General features: G+C 43.4%; 1 non-coding gene across 1 annotated transcript; it reads right to left on the minus strand.

Moving 5' to 3' along the window:
• Positions 1–4,498: 4,498 nt before the first annotated feature.
• trnas-uga (transfer RNA serine (anticodon UGA)) lies at positions 4,499–4,580 on the minus strand. Its single transcript has one exon. It is a non-coding gene; the product is annotated as a tRNA-Ser (tRNA).
• Positions 4,581–9,176: the final 4,596 nt, after the last annotated feature.

The raw sequence follows: 9,176 nt of genomic DNA on the forward strand, positions 1-9,176 counted from the left end.
AGAAACCCACTACACCTGGCAACGTCTGTGGAGTGAAACAGAGTTTTTTTTAGATGGACATGAAACAGGTTAGTTATAGATTTCTAGATTATACTGTTGAGAAAATGATAACCTTACCTGTCGAATCAGGATATTTATCAAAATCACTCTTGAGCTTACAAACGTCGAATTTGCAATTTAAAAGGACTTAATCAGCTGTCATGCTACTTTCATTTTCCTGAGCTGGTGGAAGGCTATGTTTTAATGGCAACATTTCCTTTTGTTTTCGTTATTTAGCAGTCACGCCGAATGGAGAATTGTTTCTTTTAGTGTCTGCCTCAAAATGTGTCTTTGTTCTTTCTATATTTGTCTCTGTATCCTCCTGGGTCTTTTTCACATTCTCCGAGTCTCTGGCTGTCCATATCCCTCATTTCCCATTTCTGCTCTTGAAAAGCCTGACATTCAGAGACAGTTTGAGATTCGAACTGCTGAGAGGCTTTCTGACTCCTGGTTGGAGTCGGTCGAAGTAGTCTCACATTCTCTGGATAATGCGTCTGTCACTTCGACCTGAGGCAAGGAGACATTTCTTCCTCAAAATCTAAAGACTCTTTCGAAGTTAAAGTTGAATTCCTTATCCAACGGAAAAAGAAAATAATTACATTGATAGCTGAAGGATGCATTTACTGTTAGTGTCCAACCAATGAATGGTGACAGCAGAGAATGAGGGTGATCATGTCGTGGTGTCAGTGCCATTACCACAACATTCCCCGGGAATGCTGCAGTGTCTCCTGCCTCACCACTTAATTTCCACAAATCTGGGAATGAAAGAATGAGAATAAGAGGATGAGAAGCAGAAGTGCTTGTGGAACTGCGGGAAGAATCTCCAAGTTAAAATAGTAGTAAAAAGAGCAACATACACTACTGGACTTAAATCTGGAGAATGAAGACGGAACTCGAAATCAGAATATAAATCAATTCAAACAGGACACTGAGTTTCTCGATCAGCAACACAATACTTGTGAGAAATAACGAGCTTTCAATACAATGAGCAGGCACCAGTGTGATGGGAGATGGTTTCACCAGCTAAGCCACAGCGCCACGTTAAAAGCCAGATTTGTCGTCCATATGTGCAATGTCTGAACCACTTGACCACAGGAATTCGAAAACGCGTTTTCTGTATTAGCGTTGCTCAGTATGAATGGCAATCAAACTCTGCTTGTGCAAAAACAGACATTTCAATGCTGAGCATGCCCCACTGAAAAGGCACAGAAAAAGACAGTATCCTCTTGCATTGGCATCCAACAGATATTTTCATCTGTTTAAACTGACAGAATAAAGAGGATGTGCTCATCTCCTCTCGGGTCTCATTAACCACGTTAATACACACGCAGGGATTTTCAAACCAAGATGAACAGGCTCATTGTTGTGATTGACAGCAGTGGTGTGTGAGTCATTGCGAACAGTGAGAAATAAATAGCACTGACACTGAGCCTTGCACCATCAGCTCCACACTCACATCTTGTGTCATGTCTCCTCGGCATCAGTGCATTTGACTTTAATTATTCTATCCTGCACCTGTCCTCAAATTACTCCCGACCGCTTGCAGTCGAATTAGTAAATGCAATTATTAGAAATGCATTTCTGGGACAATGAGATAAGATTCACTGCCCATCCCTAATTATCTCAAAGATGTAGGGGACGAGTTACTTTTGTCAACTCCTCAAAGACGCCACTCCTGCCGCCACCTTGTCAATGTAACTCACTGAGGGAAGAGCAAACTGACGCCACTCAGTCAGTGTTACTCATCCAGGGAAGGGCAGACTGACCCCACACTCTCAGTGTAACTCAGCAGACTGATCCCACACTGTCAATATAAGTCATTCTCTGAAGAGCAGTCTGACCCCACTCTATAAATATAATTCCCTCAGGGAAGAGCAGACTGATCCCATTCTGTCTATGGCACTCACCCAATGAACGAACACTAAACCCACTCTACCAATGTAACTCGCCAGGGAGGACCAGACGGAAGCCAGACTGTCAACATAAATTATCGAGGGAGGCGAATACTGACCCCGCTCTTTCTATTTCACTCAGCAGGGAAGAGCAGACTGTTACCACTCTGTGAAAGAAATTCGCCCAGGGAAGGGCAGACTGACCCTACTGGATCTGCGTGACTGACACAGGTAAGAGCAACTAACCCAACTCTGTCAACGTATCTCCCTCAGGGAAGAAGACGCTGACCCATCTCTGGCCATGTAGCTCACCCAGGAAACAGCAGATTAACCCTACACTGTCTATTTAAGTTCACAAAAATCCTCTGAAGTACGTCCTATCCAGACACTCCTATTACAGAGACATCACTGCCTCTGTCACCGTGTGCGTTTAATGGCGATTCCAAATAACCTGCAAATGTTTAGAATGTGGCAGCAAACCAGAGCAACCACAAAGAAATTGGGCAAATGTGCAAACTTCCATCAGGCTGTCACCTAAGCTTGGAATGGATACCAAACCCGACAGCAGTCGTGATTATAAAATGGTAGAACAGAAACCTAGCAAAAAGAATTGCGTCCCTGTGTGTTGCAACGATGCTGAGTATTAATTAAGCCCCCTTACTGTAGTTAATTTCCATTTTCATCACTGCCAACGTTCTTCAAAGCAAAGCACGCACTTGCTTTTTTCAGAGTTCCTATATCCCGCTTTCATCCCGCTTTTTACCCAATCATATTTCTGACTTTACAAACTACGTCAAACAACTGCAGAATGAGTTTTGTGCCATTCTCCACTGATGTTGATGCTAGTAATCCGGCATATTCGAGTAGGACTTGATGCACTTGCGGGTGGTGTATTCGCGGTATTTTGGCTTCTTTTTTTCATTTTCGGTCTACTATTTCGAGTTCATTGCGCAGACTTCTGAAGAAGACTTTTTGGAGTCGAAATGGTAACTGTGTTTTCTCTCGCAAGACAGACGTAGCTTTATTTCTGTTCTCTTATAAATTGATCTTCTTCTGATCTTTGCAAGTGAAATAGGGTGCATTACTATTGCTCGGTTTTAGTTTCAAAATCAAGAGAAACATGAAGGAGAGAATATCAAAGAACACAAAGTTCTCAGTTGTTAAGATAATTTTTGCAGCAATGGTGGACATGAAGGTCAAATTAAGATAACGGTTCAAGAACATTTAGTCTGTGGAAGTGGTATGTGACTTTAGTTCCAAATATATGTTTCTGTTCTTCCAGTACATCTTTTTGACTCCCAGAAAATATTGATTGTTTTCTGTATTCACTTTGTTTCGCGACATCTGTCTTCTGGTCGACCAGGGACAACTTGAATTTGCGTCTGCATTGGATAAGATTTCGCTCTTTCTTTCGAGAAGCAAACCTGTGTATTATGTAACACTTATCATGCTGATGGCGAAGAAGTTCAAAATGAATTACGGTGCATGGATCGTGAGCAAGAATGAAGTGATCCACTTGCGAACAGATGTCACCACGCCCTATTCCTACATCGGGCCTGAACGGTCCATTGGCAGAGTCTGCAGACAGGAAATGTCTAAGTGACTAGTCCTTTGTTCAGTTTGATTTGATACCAATGGTAGTGCTGTTTTGGTGCGGAAATGTGCCAACATCTCTGACGTTAGAGTCAAAATTTAAGTCACATCTACTCCATGGAGTGTCTTCGCATATCGGAACATGCTGACATGGAAACATCTAACTCTGACAGCAAAGGTTTTTTCATTAAACTGGGAGTATGTTTAACTAAGCAATTCAGACAGCCAGGATGAATAATTGGCATTTGGTTCTTCAAGCTGAGCTCTCCACACCAACTGCTCCAACGAGGCCCGTGGATAAGTTCCCCATCGATTATTTTGGTCAATTTTAGCCTCAACAACAACCTATTGTTCTGAACAATGCTACACCACAAGCAGAGGGCTAAGTCTGATTTTCATCGTTAATTTTCAATTTCAGTTCTTAATGCACAGTTTCTTACGAATGTGGACAGCAGAAGACCGTTAACATTCCATTTCTAATATTTCCAGAAAATTCTACTCCGCTGATATCGCCTTGCCTTTTCACATCGCAGGCCAGGAACCTGGATCAGTCGAGTTCCTTTCCACACATGGAGTTGCTTTTTTCTAATTCATTGACTGCTGATATAATAGATTATTGGCCTTTGAGTCAGCTGTAAATTAGGTTGAACTTTCTCAGCTTGACTTTCAACTGATCCTAAAAAGAATTCATCACCTGCAGCTAAGTGCATTGCATTGCTTCTTGTTTTGCTGAATTCCACACCCCGAACATCCAAATTTCACGACAGTTCGACAAATGTGTTGAAACTGATTCGTGTTGGAAGTTGGTGGCTTTTTGTGTCTCGACATATAATTTATTCAATTAGATGACTGGGTCAGTCTTGAAATTACTTCGGATTCTTCACAGTTGAAAATTTACTTTCGATTGAATGCAAAGCTCAAGCTCCACGAAATCCAAATCCTGCAAAGGAATTAATGACTTTTAAAAGATTCAACGCTGTGAACAGGATTCGAAGCTGTGCAGGAAGACCCCATTGGATTTCAAATCCAACGCCTTAACCTCTCGGCCATCACAGCTGCAGCAAGGATGGCAATTTTCACAGTAAAACAACTGAATTCATTTGTTGGAAGAACAAATTGTCAAGACCCAAAATTTCGCCAAATCCTTTGCAGAGACCCAGACGAACGTTACCTTAGCAGATTGACAGGCTTTCACCGCAAACTAGATTCTGACACAGCTGAAGTTGTGGGAATGATTCTTCGTCGAATTATAGAATCACGGATGTACACCACGAAGAGAGGATCATTGTCTCACTGCGTCCGATCGATTTTGACTCAATTGCTCATCATCTGGTGCCAAATTAGATATGCTGTTGTGTTTTAATATTCATCGAAATATGGTATTAGAAAAATTGATGCTAAGTCCATAAACACTAGCTACATTAGTAAAAAAAAATCGAAATTAGAAAGAATGCAGAACCAATTTACAGAAATGGATCCAGCAACTTATCTGTAAGTTCTGACATCAGGTAATGAACTTGTGAGCACAAGAGAGGAAGATTAACCGAAGATTTGGAACTTGAAATCGTCTTGACGGAATTATTTGCAAAGTTTTTGCGGTTGTTCTCGAGTCATCAAGTCGTTGAACAATACAACACGGAAAGTGGCCCTTCTTTCCAACTTGACCATGGTGGACAGATATCCTAAATTAATAGGTCCCATTTGCCAACATTTGGCTCACATCCCTCTAAACATTGTTACTCATATATCCATCCAGATGCCATTCAATGTTACAGTTGCATCAGACTCCACCAATTTCTCTGGCATCTCATTTTGGACACGTCTGAAAAAGTTGCCACTGACATCCCTTTTAAATCCTTACCCACTAATTTAAAACCGATTTTTTCTAAATTTTGACTTCCTCACCTGCCGGAAAACACCGTGACGAGTCAACCTATCCATGTCCCTCATGATCTAATAAATAGCAATGATTTGACTTTATCATACTTGTCAGGAAGGAAATGTGTGGAGATTATTTGTCGAAGGTATGAAGTAGAAAGTCTTATGTACAGATTTTTAGAAATGCATCTTGGAGAAGTTTTTAATAAGTCATTGAAGTCTAGTAGCAGTTGTAGAAGTCTGTTGTGAGAGCTGCAGAAGGATTTCAGGGCACGAGAACGAAGCATTATTTCCAATGTATGGTGGCTCAGTTCGACCGCACTTGGACTACAGTATGAGGAATTATAATCCTCAATTTAGGAAAGATACTAATGCCATATGAGGAATACCACGAATGGTGATTAGCCTTGATATCATGGATGAACGTTAGTCCTCTGAATTTAAATTGGGCAAATCCCGCCTTTTCTTAACAGTTTCAAAACAAGAGAGGTAATCTCATTGAGAGTTGCAAAATATTTGAAGAGATAAACAAGGTGGTGCAATTAAATTTTGTTCCCTCATTGGTGAATCTAGAATCAGGAGCGGACAATATTAAAATGAAGCATTGTGATTTATGACCAGGATGAAAACTATTGATTTTTGTCTTAGCCTTGAGAAGTCTCACTATTCAGCACTACAGTGAGCCTTGGATATTTGGTCTTTGAATGCATCACTATCGGCCTGACCAGCCGACACTTACTGCATCACTATAGACCTGACCCCTCACACTTACCACCTTAATATCAGCGTGAACCCCTCAAACTTACTGCATCACTATCCATCTGGCGCCCTCACATTTACTGCGCCACTTTCACTTCGAGACGCTCATTTTGACTGCGTCACTATCAGACTGACTGCCAAGCACTTACTTTGTCACTATCGGTCATGCCCTTACACTTCCTATGTTACTATCACCCTGACTCCTTACACTTACTGTGTCACTATCAGCCTGAATCCATCACACTTATTATGTAAGTATCAGACTGACGCCTCACACTTACCGTGTCACTGCAACACTGCCTCCTCAAACTTACTATTTCACTATCACCTTGACCCTCTCACATTTACTGCGTCACAATCACACTGACTACCTCACAACTACTGCTTCACTATGAGCTTCAACACTCACACTTACAGCGTCACTAACTCACTGACTCACTCACACTTATCACCTTACAATCAGCATTACTCTCTCAAATTTATTTCATCATTATTAGGCTGAGGCACTCACACTGACAGCGTCACTAACAGCCTGACCCCCTCATGCTTTCTGCGTTGGTATCTCTCTGATTCCCTCAGAATTACTGCGTCACAATCACTCTGACCGCCTCATACTTAATGCGTCACTATCCCTCTGGCACCCTCATACTTCCTGCATCACTCACACCCTGACACATGCGCACCTACTGCATCCCTATCAGCGGAAACCCCACTCACTAACGGCGTCACTCTCTCTCTCACCTACTCATACTTGATGCGTCACCATCACCTTGACACTCTCTCACTTAGGTCATCAATATCAGCCTGACCCCCTCACGCTTACTGCATCACTACCAGCCTGATCCCTTCAAATGTACTATGTCACTATCAGACTGACCCACTCATACTTACAGCATCACCATCACCTTGACCCCCCAAAACTTAGTGCGTCCGGATCACCCTGAACCTTTCACTCTTCTTGCGTCACCTTCAACCACACCCTGCACACTATCACTCTGACGTCCTCATACTTGATGCATCACTATAACTCTCTCCCACTCACACCGTGTATATCACTATCACCCTGACAACTCATACTCACTGCACCACTATTATCCTGACTCCATCACAATTAGTATATCATTATCAGCCTGACCCCTTACACTTACTGCGTCACTATCAAACTGTCCCCTCACATTTCCTATGTCACTCTCAATCTGACACCTTCAAAGTGTCTGTGTCACTGTCACCTTGAACACGTCACACTTACCGCATTGGTGTCTACCTGAAACCTCACACTTATGGCGTCACTATCATCCTGAGCGGCTCACACTTACTGCGTCACTAGCACACCAATGCTCTCACCTTTACTGCGTCACTATCGGCCTGACACCTCACACGTACTGCATCACTATTAGCCTGACCCGCACACACGTTTTGCGTCACTACTACCCTGATCCCCTCACAATTGCTGTGTCGCTATCAGCCTGAGCCCCTCATTATCACGCTGACCAAGCTCACAATTACAGCATCACTATCAACCTGACCACCTCACACTTTCTCTGCCATTATCACCCTGACCCCCTCACACGTAATGCGTCACTGTCACACTGAGACACTCACATTTTCTGCGTCGTTATCAGCCAGACCCGCCGGCACACAGCGTCACTATCAACCTGGCCCCTCACACTTGCATGCCTCAATATCAGCGTGAACCCCTCGCACTTACTGCATCACTGTCCATCTGCCATCCTCACACTTACTCCACCAGTTTCACCGTGACATCCTCATTTTTACTGCGTCACTATCAACCTGACAGCCACACAAATATTGCGTCACTATCAGTGACGCCCTCGCACTTCCTATGTTAATATCACCTTCACTCCTAAAACCTACTGCATCACTATCAGCCTGCCTCCATCACACTTTTTGTGTCAGTATCAGACTGAAGCCTCACACTTACCATGTTACTAAAACTCTGCCCCATCACACTGACTGTGTCACTATCAGCCTGACCCCTCAGACGTACTGTGTCACTATCACCCTGACCCACTCATACTTTTTGTATCAGTTTCAGTCTGACGCCTCGCACTGATTGTTTAACTAAAACTCTCCCCCTCACACTGACGGTGTCACTATCAGCCTGACCCCTTTATACTTACTGCGTCGCTCTCACTCTAATCCTCTCTCATTTCATGCGTCACTCTCACCCTGACCTCCTCACGTTTACTGCGTCACTATCACCCTGACCAACTCACACAATCTTTGCCATTTTCACCTTGCCGGCCTTAGTTTTACTGCATCACCATGAGCCTAACCACCACACACTTATTGCGTCACTTTCAATCACGCCCTCACACTTCCCATGTTACTATCACCCTGAATCCTTACACTTATTGTGTCACTATCAGTCTGACCCCTCACACGTTCTGTGTCACGATCAGCCGGACTCCATCACATTTATTGTGTCATTATCAGACTGACGCCTCACTCTTAAATTGTCACTAAAACACTGCTCCGTCACATTGACTGTGTCACTATCAGCCTGACAACCCCACACTTACTGCTTCACTATCGCAATGCCCCTCTCTCACTTACGACGTCATTTACACCCTGACACCCCACACTTGCTGCGGCACTATCACACTGAGGGCCTTACACTTAGTGTCACTGTCATCCTGACCCCTTACACTTACTGCGTCACTATCACACTGGTATCTCACACCCACTGTGTCACTATTATCCTGAGCCACTTACACCTATTGCGTCACTATCACTTTGACCCCAACACACTAACTGCATCAATATCAGCCTGACCATCTCACACATACTGCGCCACTACAAGGCTGACTCCCTCACATATACTGCGTCACAATCAGACTTACCCACTCATGCTTACTGCGTCACTATCACCCTGACTCCCCAATCTTACTGCGTCAAGATCATTGTGCCCCCATACACTTACAGCGTAACTATCATGCTGACAACGTCACACTTACTGCGTCAAGATCAGCCTGATCCCCTCAAACTAATGCG

Source organism: Chiloscyllium plagiosum, unplaced genomic scaffold (assembly GCF_037043375.1).
Source record: "Chiloscyllium plagiosum isolate Xiang-an unplaced genomic scaffold, Cpla_swu_hap1 HiC_scaffold_53Y, whole genome shotgun sequence".
Taxonomy (NCBI): Eukaryota; Metazoa; Chordata; class Chondrichthyes; order Orectolobiformes; family Hemiscylliidae; genus Chiloscyllium; species Chiloscyllium plagiosum.